The sequence below is a fragment of the Myotis nattereri genome (genome assembly GCF_964212035.1).
Source record: "Myotis nattereri genome assembly, chromosome: 1".
NCBI classification, from domain to species: domain Eukaryota; kingdom Metazoa; phylum Chordata; class Mammalia; order Chiroptera; family Vespertilionidae; genus Myotis; species Myotis nattereri.
The window spans coordinates 168,914,563-168,931,926 of record NC_138075.1 but is presented as its reverse complement, the minus strand read 5'-3'; the positions used below and the strand labels follow the sequence as shown (position 1 = coordinate 168,931,926).

General features: G+C 43.1%; 1 protein-coding gene and 1 pseudogene across 2 annotated transcripts in view; one reads left to right on the top strand and one right to left on the bottom strand.

Moving 5' to 3' along the window:
• GRID2 (glutamate ionotropic receptor delta type subunit 2) overlaps nucleotides 1-17,364 on the top strand; it is a 1,380,265-nt gene that overhangs the window by 522,583 nt on the left and 840,318 nt on the right. The window lies entirely within an intron of this gene.
• On the bottom strand, nucleotides 1,640-3,287 carry LOC308532121 (BUB3-interacting and GLEBS motif-containing protein ZNF207-like; annotated as a pseudogene). Its single transcript has 2 exons — nucleotides 2,616-3,287; nucleotides 1,640-2,374 (listed from the first exon to the last, which is right to left on the bottom strand). The product of its transcript is annotated as a BUB3-interacting and GLEBS motif-containing protein ZNF207-like (transcript).

The window sequence follows — 17,364 nt, the reverse complement described above, 5'->3', positions numbered from 1 at the left end:
CACCCCCTACTGGGGATTTGCCCGCAACAAAGGTACATGCCCTTGACCAGAATCGAACCTGGGACCCTTGAGTCCGCAGGACGACGCTCTATCCACTGAGCCAAATTGGTTAGGGCTGACCTAATTTTTTGGATGCTATAAAATATTATGAGAAGATTGATATAGACTACACATTTGTCAAAGATTTATTTATATTGTAAAAATTATTGGTGTAATCAATATTTCTATTGGTTAAATTAGTTCTGTTGAAAAAATTATTTAAAATTATATTCTTCACAAACTGTACAAAATGAGAGAAATACATTTGAATTTTAGGGGCTATCTTGAAACTATTTCAAAGAAGTTGGTAGGATATAAGACTTCAAAGATTCAGTTTTGTGGTGGAGAATAATAAGTGATTTGGATGTTTAAGAAACGATAAGTAATGCAATGAGTCTGGGACATGGAATCAAGGCTGAAAAACTGCAATTTTCCAAGTGTATTTTTATCTATTAGAAAGTTTCATAGTACTTTCATAACTTTTCCCTCCACTTGGTCTCTTTTTAAGATGCTACCAAATTTAGAATGATTTGGTTAACTGGATACCAAATAATATAAATGTAAAATGGAAATACAAAATGAAAACATTTTCAAGTATTTTGTCTTTGGTTATGCTTTAAAAGTCCACTGTTTCCTCAGAAATAGATATTGTGTTCATTTTGATTTGACTTTGTATGTGAAAGGGAGGTAGGTCTGAAATTAAAAGAGCAACAATTTATATTATAGAGGCAGTCACTATACTCTCTACAGAACCTCATGCAAATATATACTTTACAACTTTTAAAAATTATGGCTATGTGTTTACACAGCGTGTTTGCAAATTTTTATTTAACCATTTTTTATTTTTAAATTAAATTTATTGGAGTGACATCCATACTAATAAAAGGGTAATATGCTAATTAGACCGGTAGACCTTCCAGACATCCTTCTAGACAAAGCTATGGTGGCGGGGCTGAGGCAGCGGTGGTTAAGGGCAATTAGGCCAGGAGGGGATGGCAGTTGTAGATTATCAGGGCTGGCCAGGGGGGCATTTGGGAGTGAGCAGGCTGTCAAGGTGGGGGAGGCAGTTGGGGATGAGCAGGCCGGAGCGGGGCAGTAGTGGGTGATCAGGCTGACAGGCAGAGTGGTTAGAGGTGATCAAGCAGGCAGGCAGGTGAGGAGTAAGGAGCCATCAGTCCCGGATTGCAAGAGAGATGTCTGACTGCTGGTTTAGGCCTCCCAAAGGGATTGGGCCTAAACCGGCAGTCAGTCATCCCCCAAGGGGTCCCAGATTGGAGAGGGTGCAGGCCAGGCTGAGGGACACCCCCACCCCCATACATTAATTTTGTGCACCAGTCCACTAGTTGGTTAATAAGATCATATAAGTTTCAATGTACATATCTATGATACCTGATTATATATTGCATTGTGTGCCCAACACCCACAGCCAAATCAACTTCAGTCACCATATATTTGGCCTCCTTTACTCTTTTTTTTTTTTTTTAAATTGCAACTTCAGGAAAAGTTCTTGCTTTATTATTCCAAATAATTTTCCCATGTAAAATAAATGTCCAATAGTTTCTGGTATGTGGGAAGATAATGTTAAAGTCACAATGAAGCCTTATTGACGGAAGCTTGGCTATATAAACAGCACAAGTTGAGGAAAGGTTTAATCTCTGAACCTATTAGATTGGATGAAGCGAGATCAGTACCGGTCACCTTGTGACATTACAGGAGGTCTCATTCCCATTGGAGGTCGAGGAGGCCCACCTTGATAAGGGGGCACCATTGGCGGTCCCTGCCCATGTGGCGGCATAGCACCAGGAAGGTAACCTGGCATGCCTTGATGATGACCACCATGCTGACCATGAGGTAGCATTGGGGGTCTCATTCCTTATTGTTGTGGGATGCCTGGCTATGGTGGCATCATAGCTCCAATTGGTCCAACTGGTGGATTACCAATGGGAGCCTGTCCTGGAAGAGGAAGATTACGTTGATATTTAGGTAACTGTGCCCTTCTTTCTTCCAACGATATATCCTCATCTGGATGGATGAACTTACTGGTTGCACTGGTTGTCATAAGAGTAGCAGACTTACTTGTTATTGATGCCACTGGTTTAGCTGCAGTGCTATTTGTTGTACTAGTGGTTGAAGCTGTAGACTGTGTATAAGCAGGGAATGTAGGCTTCGGGGGTTCTGTAGTTGTTGCAGGGGTACTACTTAAGGGCTTGAAGTCTGTACCAACTGGTCCTTGGACAGTTGCCTGAGCCTGTCCGGCACTGGGGATGAGACTGAGTAACTGGAGGCTGTGGAGCAGGAACTGTTGCTGTTGGTGCAGGTGGTGTATTAAGAATACCTGGTGCTGCCGAAACCGATTTGGCTCAGTGGATGGAGCGTCGGCCTGCGGACAGAAGGGTCCCAGGTTCGATTCTGGTCGGGGGCATGTACCTGGGTTGCGGGCACATCCCCAGTGGGAGATGTGCGGGAGGCAGCTGATCGATGTTTCTCTTTCATCGATGTTTCTGACTCTCTGTCTCTCTCCCTTCCTCTCTGTGGAAAATCAATAAAATATATTAAAAAAAAAAAAAAAAGAATACCTGGTGCTGAAACAGCCTGTGCCTGAGTCATTGGAGGAATTCCAGGATGTGGAACAAGAGGGGGCATACCTGGTGGCATACCAGGCATTAGAGGTGGTATTCCTGGTCCAGGTGGCATCATTCCAGGTGGCATGCCTGGCATAACTGGTGGCTTCCTGGCATCAGAGGAGGAACACCTGGCATTAATGGAGGTATGCCTGGAGGCATTCCCAGTGCTCCTGGAACTGGTAGTAGTCCTGGCTGTGCCATTGGGGGTAAATAGCCTTGTTGGGGTTGAACAGGCTGTGGTTGAAATGAAGTTGAAGCTGCAGAGTCGTCATCATCATATTCATCAGAATCATCTTGTTGCTTCCTTTTTTGACTCTCCTGTGTTTTCTGTTCAAGAAGTCGTCTTCTTTCATCCATGTCTTTTTCTGGAATACCTTCCATACCACATATTTCCAACCCTATGTCTGCTCTCCCAGGTATTGCATTTGGTACAGCATCTATTGTCTTTTTATGCACCTGGCTGCAATGTGTAGCCAAGCCAGGTCCTCTGTACAACTTCTTATGACATATATGGCATTTAAAATGTTTTGCTTTTTGGTGCTGTATAAGGATCTTCTCATCATCAAAATCTCTATTACAATACCAGCACCACGGCTTCAGCTGCTTCTTCCTCTTGCGACCCATCACTGTGCTCCACGGATGAAGTGAAAAGGGAGGAGAAAGTAAGCAGGAAAATTGAGGTGAAAACTGCTCAGTCTTCAGACCCAACCACCACCACCGCGTCCCACAGGAAACTCCAAGTTCTGTGTCTTATTGTCTTGTTACATCTGTATTTATACCAGTTGATTTTAATCCTGTCAATTTCTATTCCAAAGGTTAGGGCATTTCTTATCTCCATTCCAGGGAGTAAAGATTATGTAGCTTAAGCGTGATTGTTCGTAGTTAAAGTGATTAACTACCTGCCTGGCACTTAGTTAAGGGGTTTTATTCTCTCCCTAACTTCAGGGAAAAATCCTTACCTGGGGAAACGACCTTTCTTGGAGAGATGACCTTGGTTAATACACATAGTGTGAAGAAGAGGAGCAAACATATTAAGAACAGTATGCCATATACGCCAGGTCCCTTGAAACATATGCTGTGCAGATGTTTCTTCCCTGCAGCAACTGTGTCAAGCAGCAAGGATGGACTGGCTTCCGGCAAATTCCCCCGTTTTTACTTTTTAAATGACAACACGTGTAAATCAGCGGCTACCTCTCGGATTGGGTTGTTTAAGACTCGGAAGAGGACTGACAAGCAGTGATAGCGAGCATGGCTATAAACATAGTGGATGGAGTGCACAAGGAGCCTTGTTCCTGTAGAAGGTTGCTGGCCTCTTCAGTCAAGTGATTTCAGCTGTTCCCAAGTCAGTGATTTGGTTGTCCTTGTTGATCTGGCTAGCGGGCGGTGTCATTGGCGATGGGCTTCCCGAAGCATCAGCAAGTTGAAGGGCTGCATCAAAGGGTCCATCAGGGCCCCGTTTGATGGTGGTGGTGGTGTCCGGTGAGGAGTCAGCTGTGCCCTCTGGGTCGGCTAGGGGAATCCTCTTTGAGGCGCCATATGTTGGGGTCCAACCCCAGCAGGTCCAGGGGTTCCCCAAGGTGTGGACGGTGTCAGTGAAGAAGGAATGACACGGAGGCAGTTTTCAGGTGATCATCATAGCCAGGTTCCTCCTGGCCTTCTTTACTCTTAACTACCCCTCACCCACTTACCTCTGGTAACCACCATACTATTGTCTATATCTGTGATTTTCAGTTTTATACCCCACATGTGTGTGAAATCGTGTGGTTATTAGCTTTCACTGACTGACTTATTTCACTTATCATAATATTCTCAAATTTCATCCATATTGTCACAAATGGCAGTATTTCATCTCTTCTTATGGCTGAGTACTATTCCATTGTGTGTGTGTATATATATATATATATATATATATATATATATATATATATATCACATCTTCTTTATTGAATCCTCTATTGCAGGATGCTTTGATTGTCTCCATATCTTGAACATCATGAATAATGCTGTAAAGAACATAGGGATACACAAATATTTTTGAATAAATGTTTTCTAATTTTTCAGATGATACTTGGAAAAGGGGTCATATGCAGCTTCTTAAATAAGTTCATATAGTTTTCAGTTGTACATTTCTATGATACATGATCTGTATGTTGCATTGTGTTTCCACCACCCAAACTCAAATCACCTTTCTTCACCATATATTTGGCCTCTTTACTGTTTTACTACCCCTCTCTAAACACAAAATACAATATACAGATGATACATTATAGAATTGTACAATTGAAACTGATATAATTTTATTAACCAATGTTGCCCTAATAAATTCAATAAAAAATTTAAAGTCTTGAATCCTGAAATGTTTTTTCATACTTTAGAAACTGAAATAAAATCTACTGGGAGAAATTATTTGTATTGAAATATGGTTTACAAAAGAAATTCACTTTTTAAATTATAAATGCATTTTGCTCTTTCATTTCTTCCAATTATGACTTTTATTTTGTGATCTTCAGAAATGAATAATTATGAAATAATTTTATCACCAATATGTTTTGTTTGCATAATAATTTAAGTAATTAATAATCAAGTGAGGCCTCATTGCCTTATAATTGATTAAACATTTGTATAGTTTTAAAATAGAGATACTTTACACTAAGGCATTATCTGAGATTTTATTATAAATATAAATCATGCCATTAATTATGCTGCCTTTTTATCTATATATATCTATGTCTATGTCTATGTCTATGTCTATCTATATCTATATCTATATCTAATCTATATCTATAGATCGATAAAAGCCTAATATGCTAAGTGTCTGACCATGTGACCATGCAACCAGTCCCTATGACATGCACTGACCACAAGGGGGTAGACACTCCAACCTGTAGGTTAGCTTGCTGCTGGAGTCCCTCCTGCAATTCCTCTCTGGATGGCCAACCTCCTGCATTCCCTCCCTGGCCTGGCCCTGATTGGCCTGATCAGGATTGGGCGAGATGGGCTGGACATGCCCTGGAGCCCTCCTGTGGTCCCTCCCTGGCCTCTAAAATATTTCTTCTAATTAATTTCCTTTCAATGTGCACGAATCCATGCACCAGGCCTCTAGTTAATAATAATAGGGTTAAGGACTATCTTTAAACTTATATTATTTTCAGAGATTTGTAACACATAAAATCCAGAATATTAGCAACAAGTTTTCCCATTCCTAAACTACTGTCTAGTTTGATAATGTAAAATTTGTAGACTGTGATTTCTAATCTTTTCTAGATAATTACTTCCTCTTTTCCCAGGAAACTTCAGAAGTGATTTTTTAGGTCTTTTGTTTGTCATTTGCAAGGTTAGCTCATTGTAGATCATAATATTGTCTTAATTTTATAATATTGTTATATCTTAAATTATGTGATTTTTTTTAAAAAAATAGACTTTTTAAAAGAGTAGTTTTAGGCTTACAGCACAATTAAGTAAAAATATTAAAGATTTAACATATAACACATACTCTCCCATTATCAACATCCCTCACAAAAATGGTATATATTTATATATATTTTATTATTGATTTCAGAGAGGAATGGAGAGGGAGAGAGAGAGATACATCCATGATGAGAGAGAAAAATTGATAGGTGCCTCCTGCACACCCCCTACTGGGGATAGAGCCTGCAACCTGAAACCTGGGTACATGCCCTGACCAGGAATAGAACTGTGATCTTCTGGTTCATTGGTTGACATTTAACCACTGAACCATGTCAGCAGAGCTATATTTCGTAAAACTGGTGAACTTACATTGACACATAATAATCACTGAGAGTCCACACTTCACATTATCATCACTGGTGTTGTACATTAGGTTTAGAATGACTTTTTCCGGATACTGCTTATCCATTTTTATGCCAAAAGTCATGACTATACATAAACTTTTAAAGATGTATTGTTTTGAATGACTCATTTTTTAAAATAAATTTACTTGCTTTATTTCTTTTTTTAAAAAAAATATTTTATTGATTTTTTTACAGAGAAGAAGGGAGAGGGATAGAGAGTTAGAAACATCAATGAGAGAGATCGATCAGCTGCCTCCTGCACACACCCCCCACTGGGGATGTGCCCGCAACCAAGGTACATGCCCTTGACCGGAATTGAACCTGGGACCCTTTGGTCTGCAGGCCGACGTTCTATCCACTGAGACAAACCGGTTCTGCTGAATGACTCATTTTTAAGAATCCTCAGTCTTCACTGAAACCCAACATATGTGTTTTGCTTTGATTTTTATTATAACTATTATAGTGAATGTGAACAGTGATATTTCATATTGTTTGAATTTACATTTCCCTAACAACTAATGGTTTTGAGCATTTTATTCTGATTGTTGATATCTTGTGTATTTCATGTGGAGAAATGTCAGCTCAAGCCATTTGCCTATTTTTAAATTGTCTCTTTATTTTTGAGTTGCAAGGGTTCTCTATATAGTTGGAATAAGAGAACTTTATCAGATATATGATTTGGAAATATTTTAATTCTGTGGGTTGTCTTCCATTTTCTTGAGAGTGTTTTTTGTTATGCAAAGTATTTTTAATTTTGATATGGTCCAACTAATTTATTTTTCTTTTGTTGCTCATGTTTTTGGTATCATATCTAAGAAACTATTATCAAGTCATTATAAAGATTTTTCTGTTTTCTTCAAAAAGTTTATAGTTTCAGCTATTATATGTACATTTCTTATTCATTATAAGTTAATTTTTATATGTTGTGAAGTAGGAGTCCAACTTAATTCTCTTGCATGTGGATATTCAGTTGTCCCAGGACCATTTTTTAAAAGAAACTATTCTTGGCCTTATCAAATAATCATAATACCATTATTGACAATCAGTTGATCATAGACACTTGGATTTATTTTAGACTCTCAGTTGTATTTATTGATCCCTATGTTTATCCTAATGCCAATATCTCATTGTCTTGATTACCAGTGATTTGTAATAAGTTTTGAAATTAGAAAGTGTAGTAACTCTCTACTTTTTTTTCAAGATTGTTTTGCATTGTGGTCACTTGCCTTCCATATGGATTTTGGTATCAGCTTTTACATTTTTGTAAAAGAGCCTTTGGAATTTTGATAAGGATTGATTGAGCCACGAGATTGCCTTTGGTAGTGTTTCCATCTTAACAATAATACTGCTTCTACCAATCCATGAACATGGGATGTATTTTCATTTATTAAGTCCTCTTTCATTGATTTTTACAATATATTATATTTTTCATAGCATAGGTCTTGCACATCCTTGGTTAAATTTATGTTTTACATGCCTTGATATGTGAGTATTTTCTTAATTTACTTTTGGGATGTTAATTGCAGATACATAGAAATAAAACAGGGGAGAGATCAACCAAAGGACTTGTATGCATGCATATAAGCATAAGCGATGTACGTAGACAACAGGGGGTGAGGGTGAAGGCAAGACTGGGGGGATGGGTGGACAATGGGGGGATAAAGACACATTAGTCCTTAATAAAAAGTTAAAAAAAGAAATAAAATATTTTTGTATTTTGACCTTGTCCCTGTAACTTTGCTGACTTTGTTATAAGCTCTAATCTTTGTTTCTTTATATTTTTTGTATGTAGTATCATGTCATTTGTGAATAGAGATAGTTTTACAATTTGATGCATTTTATTTCTCTTTCTTGCCTAATTACCCTAGCTAGAACTTCTAGTACAATATTAACTCACAGTGGCAAAACAGGGCATCCTTGTCCTATACTTCATCTAAAGCAGCGGTTCTCAACCTGTAGGTCGCGACCCCTTTGGGGGTTGATAGACCATTGGAAAACACATATATAATTACATATTGTTTTTGTGATTAATCACTATGCTTTAATTATGTTCAATTTGTAACAATGAAAATACATCCTGCATATCAGATTTTTACATTACGATTCGGAACAGTAACAAAATTTCAGTTATGAAGTAGCAACAAAAATACTTTTATGGTTGGGGATCACCACAACATGAGGAACTGTATTAAAGGATCACGGCATTAGGAAGGTTGAGAACCACTGATCTAAAGTTAAAGTTTTTAGTCTTTCATCCAATATGATGGTATCTGTTAGGTTTTCATAAAAGTCCTTTATCATATTGAGGAACTTTCTAGTCTTAGATTTCTAAGGGTTTTTATGATGAAAAGTTACCAGATTTTTATCAAATGCTTTAGCTGCATCAGTTGAAGAAAAATCCTGTCATTTTTTCCTTCATTTTATTAATGTGGTATACTACATTGATTGATTTTGTATATTGTACCATCTTGTGTTGCCTGAATAATTCCTACATGATCATAGTATACAATCCTATTAATATGCTGCTAGATTTGGTTTACAAATAATTTGTGAGGATTCATAAGTTCATTTTATTAAAAATATTAAAAATGTATATTTTTTAATTTTTTTAAATGACAACTTAAATCTTCTTTGTCATCAATTACTTTTGGTATTGTTTCCCAGGAATTTCAAAAGAACCCTATGAATAATCTTTCTTATCCATGAGGTCAAGTTCAAATCCCTTTGGATTATTTTTTTCATGAGAGAAATCATTCTTTTCCCAGTACCACCTGATACTTCTGTGTCATCTTTTAAATTGAGATGCCTAAACACAATATAATAATTATCCTAGTTGTTTGGACAAGAGTAGTTGGAGGAATGTCAGTCATCTAATATAATCCATTTGGCATTTTATTTATATCAGTAGATGAGCTTTGATTGTTGTTTTATTACTAAATCAGTATGTTTTCTCTACAACTTATTGAACTCATCAGAATGTAGAACCTATAAAATTTACCCTTTGCAGTATACAGTCAAATTGCAGCTTCTAGTATACTGATTATAAAATATGTATAAATGGGATTCAAATACCTAATGAATTTCTCTTCAAAGAAGTTATATTTGCCTCTCTATCCATAGACTAACCATATTAAACCACTGAATAATTGCTTTTGTTTAGATTGATTCTTCATTTTCATTAATTAATGGGGACTAGTTGGAAAATTGTTTATTATCTAAACTTGAAATTAGAGTTTAATTTTCATATTAAATTACTCATTCATTAAACATGCTTTCCAATGTTATTATATTGCTGGGATAAATAGGCAAGTAATGAAGCATATGAGATATAATTTTGAGTCCTTGCATATCTGAACATCATTTTATTCTACTATCATCTTCGATTTATAGTTAAGTGTAGTATGAATTGTGTGGGTTGAAAGTTACTTTCTCTCCGAACTTTGAAGGCATTCTTCTATTGTTCCAAAGAATTAAACATTACTTATGATGAATATTAACCAAACCATCACTTCTTTATAAATGACCTACATGTTTCCAATGGAGAAAGTTTGACATCAATCAACTCAATAATTTTTGCTGCTTTGAAGATCTATAACAATGTGACTAGTTATTTGCTTTTTTAAATTATTATTTAGATATACAGTCATTGAATGCTATAATTCTTCAACTCTGTGAACTTACATTCTTTATTTTCTCTGACATGTTTATCCTTTATTTTCTCTATTCTAGTAAGCTAGAATTGGTCACTATGGAGAGGGTTTTATTAAGGAGCACCAAGACCCGTGCTAGCTGCTCCGATTTGCCCCAGACGGTTTTTGTAGAACAAGCCCTTTGTTTAGAAACAGAGGGTCAGAACTGAACACCACTAATTCTGTTAAGGAGAGTGGAGGCCTGCAGTTGATGGAAATAATTTCAGTTAATCATCCTGTTTTCAGACTTTTTACTGCCTACTATTGATTCATCAAGTCTTCCCCCCAACCCTCTAAAGACTATTTTAGGAAGGATTCCTGCTTCCTTAACCTCATTCATCTCTCTCTATATTATTTTTTATTACAACTCCCCACACCATGCTTCATGAGTCAATACATTTCTTACTGCCTTACAGAAATTTGTTGAAAGGTTTAGTTTGCTGATAATCTACCACTTGTTGTCTTCATTTTTATGGCATATAGCCTTTAAAAATACCTTTACTACCAGAGTTTAGGTCTCTCAGAGGAAAGAAAAATAAATACATTTTCGCAGTCCATCATTTTCGGTCAAAAGTTTTCTTAATAAAGTTCTCTGACACATGGCATTTTGATATATTAATAGATTTTATTACAGTTTGGAAAGATGAAATGCCATGAACACAATTTATTCTTATTGCAATGTATACTTATTCCAAAAAGTAATTTCAGTATATTTTCTATTTGACTATATTATATGATCATATGACTATTTATTTCTGTTACTTAGCCTGCATACTCATTATTTATTCCTCTATTACCTATCCCATTACCTAAATTTCTTCATATTTTATACAGATTATTTTATCTATATATTTTATTTTATTTTTCTGAATATATCTTTAAGATTTCACCTTCTCAAATAGCTTAATCAAGTATTCTCCTAAACACTTTCCTTCCAAAAAGAAATTATAGTGACAGCTATGTTATTTAAGTTGTCTGTTTTGATCCTATTTCATTTTAAATTCCAAAGCTGTGTTTGTACTACTATTCATATTATACTATATAAGACTTGGTAATAATGAGTTTAGCTCATTGTATGCAGCAGTGAACACCCTCTCTTTTCCAACACATAAATTGTATTTCTGCAAGGGAAAGATAATACTGCTGGTCTGGGGACTATCATATGAGAACCATTGCCTAGATAAAGTATCTCAATGTCCTCAATGTGAGAGAGAAGTATTTAGAGAAAGTCCAAATATGCCAATAGTTCTGAGAGTATTGCCTTATGTAACTTTGACATGTTAATATATTCAGTAGGTATTCAACAGTATAAAACGTGTGAAGAGGACACAGCAGAAAGTTGAGTATATTTTTATGATTAGTGGTTTCATACTCTGGTAAAATGAGTCAATGTGTACATAAATTAGCATTAAAATCCAGCTAATTTTTGAAAATACTATGGGACTATAAAAAAAACACACACAGAGAGAAATTAAAGTGGTATCATGTTCTGTCAGCATTTGTGGTTTGTCCATGTAAACCCAATATTTATTTATTCTTTTATAAATAAATAAATAAATAAATAAATAAATAAATAAATAAATAAGTATTTACTTATTTATCGCCTTGCCAGTTGGAGCCGTCTCGCAAAGTCTTGGGGGAGGTACCATGGGAGGTTGGCCAGCCATGGGAAGTTGGCTTTGGGAGTGCATTGACCACCAGGTGGCAGCTCCTGTGTTGAGCGTCTGCCCCCCTGGTGGTCAGTGCATGTCATAGCGACTGCTCGTCCACCGATGACGGTTGCTTAGGCTTTTATATATATACTAAAGGCCCGGTGCACAAAAATTTGTGCACTTGGGGGGGGGGGGAAGAGGGGGTCCCTCAGCCCGGCCTGTGCCCTCTCGCAGTCTGGGACCCCTCAGGAGATAACGACCTGCTGGCTTATGCCTACTCCTGGGTGGCAGAGGGCAGGCCCAATCCCTAGGTGCAGCCCCTGGTCGGGCTCAGAGCAGGGCCGATTGGGGAGTTGGGGCGCCTTCCCCTGTCATGCACAGAGCAGGGCAGATTGGGAGGTTGCGATGCCACCCTCAGTCATGCTCAGGGTAGGGCCGATTGGGGGGTTGGGGCACCGCCCCCTGTCACACTCAAGGCAGGGTCGATGGGGAGATTGCGGCGCCACCCCCTGTCACGCACAGAGCAGGGCCCATCAGGGGGGTTGGGGCTCCGTACCCTGTCAGGCACTGAGCAGGGTCAATCAGGGGGTTGAGGAGCTCCCCCTTGTGATTCACAAGGCAGGGCCCATCAGGGGGTTGAGGAGCTCCCCCGTCACTCACAGAGTAGGGACGATAGGGGAGTTGGGGCACCGCCCCCTGTCACACTCAGGCCAGGGCGGATCAGGGGGTTGGGGCGCCGCCCTCTATCACCCACAGAGCAGGGCCGATCAGGTGGTTGGGACGCCGCGACTCTCACACTCAGGGCAGGGCCAATGGAGAGGTTATGGCTCTACCCCGTCACACACAGAGCAGGGCCCATGGGGGGGGGGGGGGATGGGTTGGGGCGCCAAACCCTGTCACACACAGAGCAGGGCTAATCAGGGGGTTGAGGCGCCGCACCCTGTCACAGACAGAGCCGCAGGGTGATCAGGGGGTTGGGGAGTTCCCCCCTATAAGGCACAGAGCAGGGCTGATCAAGAGGTTGGGGCGCTTTCCCCTGTCACACACAGAGCAGGGCGGATAGGGAGGTTGTGGCCCCGCCCCCTGTCACACACAGAGCCGCAGGGTGATCAGGGGGTTGGGGAGCTCCTCCCTGTCACGCTGATCCCAGTTCTGGGAGGAATATTACCCTTTTACTGTGTAGGATAAAGGCCTGGTGCATGGGTGGGGCTGGCTGGTTTGCCCTTAAGGGTGTCCTGGATCAGGGTGGGGGTCCCCACTGGGGTGCCTGGCCAGCCTGGGTGAGGGGATGATGGCTGTTTGCAGCTGGTCACACACCCTTCAGGGTGGGGGTCCCCACTGGTGTGCCTGGCCAGCCTGGGTGAGGGGCTGAGGGCTGTTTTCAGGCCGACTGAAGCTCCCAACTGCTCCTTTCTTTCTTTCTTTCTTTTTTTTTTTTTTTATTCTGGGCCAGTGTTAGCTCTGGCTCCAGCTCTGAGGCCTCTGCTGCTGAAAGCAGGTATCTGGTTTGTTTCGGTTCTATAATCGAAACAATGTACAACTCCAGCTCTGAGATCCCGGGCTCGCTGAAAGCAGGTTTCTGGGGTTTTGTTTAGCTTCTATATTCGTTACAATGTTTCTTAAACTGCAAGCTCAGAGGCCTGCAAGGCAGGCGGGGGACATTGGAGTCCTCCGTTACTGAAACAAGCAAGCCTCATGTTAGTTTCAAGCTGCCTGGCTGCTGGCCGCCATCTTGGCTGGCCCTTAATTTGCATATCTCGCTGATTAGCCAATGGGAAGGGCAGCGGTTGTACGCCAATTACCATGTTTCTCTTTTATTAGATAGGACTAGAGACCCTGTGCACAAAAATTTGTGCACTCGGGGGTGAAAGGGGGGTCCCTCAGCCCGGCCTGTGCCCTCTCGCAGTCTGGGACCCCTCAGGAGATAACGAACCTGCTGGCTTAGGCCTGCTCCCCGGTTGCAGTGGGCAGGCCCAATCCCTAGATGCAGCCCCTGCTCGCGCTCAGAGCAAGGCCGATTGGGGAGTTGGGGTGCCGCCCCCATCATGCACAGAGCAGGGCGGATTGGGAGGTTGTGATGCCATGCTCAGTCATGCTCAGGGTAGGGCCGATAGGGAGGTTGGGGCACCGCCCCCTGTCACACTCAAGGCAGGGTCGATGGGGAGGTTGCGGCACCACCCCCTGTCATGCACAGAGCAGGGACAATCAGGAGGTTGGGGTGCTCCCCCCAGTCACGCAGAGCGCAGGGCCAATCAGCAGGTTGGGGCACTACCTCCAGTCACGCACAGAACAGGGCCAATCAGGGGGCTGGGGCGCTGCCACTGTCACAGTCAGGGCAGGGCCGATGGAGAGGTCATGGCTCTACCCCATCACACACAGAGTAGAGTCAGTGGGGGGGGGCGGGGGGGTTGGGGCACCGCCCTCTATCACCCAAAGAGCAGGGCCGATCAGGGGGTTGGGGCGCTGCCCCCTGTTACGCTCATCCCAGTGCTGGGAAGCCTCGCAGCTCCGTTGATCCCGGTGCTGGGAGGCATATTACCCTTTTACTATATAGGATAGAGGCCTGGTGCACGTGTGTGGGCCGGCTGGTTTGCCCTGAAGGGCGTCCTGGATCAGGGTGGGGGTCCCCACTGGGATGCCTGGCCAGCCTGGGTGAGGGGCTGAGGGCTGTTTGCAGCTGGTCACACCCCCTTCAGGGTGGGTGTCCCCACTGGGGTGCCTGGCCAGCCTGGGTGATTGGATGATGGCTGTTTGCAGCTGGTCACACACCCTTCAGGGTGGGGGTCCCCACTGGGGTGCCTGGCCAGTCTGGGTGAGGGGCTGAGGGCTGTTTTCAGGTTGGTGGGTGACGGAAACTCCCAACCCCTCCTTTTTTTCTTCTTTTTTTTTTTTATTCTTAGCCAGCTTTAGCTCTGAGGCTCCAGCTCTTCGGCCTCTGCTCCTGAAAGCAGGTATCTGGTTTGTTTCGGTTCTATAATCAAAACTCTGTATCAACTCCAGCTCTGAGATCCCACCTCGCTGAAAGGTGGTTTCTGGGGTTTTGTTTAGCTTCTACATTCGTTACAATGTTTCTTAAACTGCAGGCTCAGAGGCCAGCAAGGCAGGCAGGGAACGTTGGAGTCCTCCGTCACTGAAGCAAGCAAGCCTAATGTTAGTTTCAAGCTGCCTGGCTGCCGGCTGCCACCTTGGCTGGCAGTTAATTTGCATATTACCCTGATTAGCCAATGGGAAGGGTAGCGGTCGTACGCCAATTACCATGTTTCTCTTTTATTAGATAGGACTAGAGGCCCGGTGCACAAATATTTGTGCACTCAGGGGGAGTTGGGGTCCCTCAGCCCGGCCTGTGCCCTCTCCCAGTCTGGGACCCCTCAGGGGATGACCACCTACAGGCTTAGGCTCACTCCCCGGGGATTGGGCCTAAGATGGAAATCAGACATCCCTCTGGCAGTCCGGAAGCCCTCGGGGGATGTCCACTTGTCAGCGGGAGCAGGCCTAAACTGCAGTCGGACATCCTTAGCACTGCTGAGGAGGCAGGAGAGCTCCCACCACCACCGCTGTACTGGCAGCCATCAGCCTGTCTTGTGGCTGAGCAGAGCTCCACCCATGTGAGAGCGCCCTGACCAGCAGAGGACAGCTCCTGTATTGAGTGTCTGCCCCCTGGTGGTCAGTGTGTGTCATAGTGACCAGTCATTCCCAGTGGTTCTGCTGTTAGGGCCAGTTTGCATATTACCCTTTTACTATATAGGATAGAGGCTGGGTGCACGGGTGGGGGCCGACTGGTTTGCCCTGAAGGGTGTCCCGGATCAGGGTGGAGGTCCCGCTTGGGTGCCTGGCCAGCCTGGATGAGGGGATGATGGCTGTTTGCAGCTGGTCACACCACCTTCAGGTTGGAGATCCCCACTGGGGTGCCTGGCCAGTCTGGGTGAGGGGATGATGGCTGTTTGCAGCTGGTTACACCCCCTTCATGATGGAGGTCCCCACTGGGGTGCCTGGCCAGTCTGGGTGAGGGGCTGAGGGTCGTTTTCACGCTGGCGAGTGACTGCAGCTCCCCACCTCTCCTTTATTTCTTTTTTTTTAAATTTATTTTCCTTCTATGGCTGTCACTGGAACTCAGAGTCGGCTTTAGCTCTGAGTCTCAGCTCCAGCTCTTAGACCTCGGCTGCTGAAAGCAGGTATCTGGGTTTGTTTGGCTTCTATAATTGAAACATTGTTGCAGCTCCAGCTCTGAGGTCTGGCTGCCTGAAAGCAGGTTTCTGGGGTTTGTTTAGCTTCTATAATTGCCACACTGTTTCTTAGAGTGCAGCTCAGAGGCCAGCAGCCGCAGGTGGGGAACCTTGGCTTCCTCCTTCACTAGAGCAAACAAGCCTCCTGTTCTCTTCAGTTGTCTGGCTGCTGGCCGCCATCTTGGTTGGCAGTTAATTTGCATATTTCCCTGATTTGCCAATGGGAAGCATGTCAGAGTTACGGTTAATTACCATGTTTGTCTATTATTAGATAGGATACTAATAAAAGGGTAATATGCTAATTAGACCGGGAGAACTTCTGGGAGACCTTCTGGAAAAAGCCATGGTGGTGGGGCCGAGGCAGAGGCAGTTAAAGTTAAAGGTGATCAGGCCAAGAGGGGAGGGCAGTTGGGGGCCAGCAGGCTGGCGGGGGGGTGCAGTTGGGGACAATCAGGCCAGCAATGGGGACAGTTGGAGGCGAGGAGGCCTGCAAGGTGAGGGCAGTTGGGGGCAATCAGGCCTGCAGGGGACCATTTGGGGGCAAGCAGGCTGTCAGGGGTTTTAGTGGTGGGGTGATCAGGCTGGCAAGGGGGGCAGTTGGGGGCAAGAAAGCTGGCAGGGAAGGCAGTTGGGTGTGAGAAGGCCGGCGGGCAGAGTGGTTAGGGGTAATCAGACAGGTGAGAAGTTAGGAGCCAGTGGTCCTGGATTAGGCCCATAGGATAGGGCCTAAACCAGCAGTCGGACAGCCCCCGAGGGGTCCCAGATTAGAGAGGGTGTAGGCTGGGCTGAAGGACACCATCAACCCTGTGCATGAATTTTGTGCACCGGTCCACTAGTGTATAATAATAAAAAAGTAATATGCTAATTATACCAGATGTCCTTCTGGACATCCTTCTGTGCCGGGGTCCAACCCCAGCGGGTCCAGGGGTCCCCAAAGGTGTGGACGGAGTCGGCGAAGAAGGAAGGACACAGTGGCAGTGTTCAGTTGATCAGCAGCCTAGCCAGGATCTCCAGCCAGGATCTCCAGCGAAGTTCTGGTTAGGATCTCCAGCCAGGTTCTGTGTCCATGTTCTCTTGCTAGGTTCTCCAGCCAGGTTCTGTAGCCAGGTTCTAGTCAGGTTCTCTTGCCATGTTCTATAGTCAGGTTCAGTCCAGGATCTTTTGCCATGTTCTCTCGCTAGGTTCTTTCTCTAGGTTCTGAGGCCAGTTTCTGTCCAGGATCTTTTGCCATGTTCTCTACAGCGAAGTTCTTCTGTCCCAATGAACGTTCTGTGTAGGTTCTGTGCAGGTTCTGTGCCTAGGTTCTGTCTCTCTCTCTGTCTCCT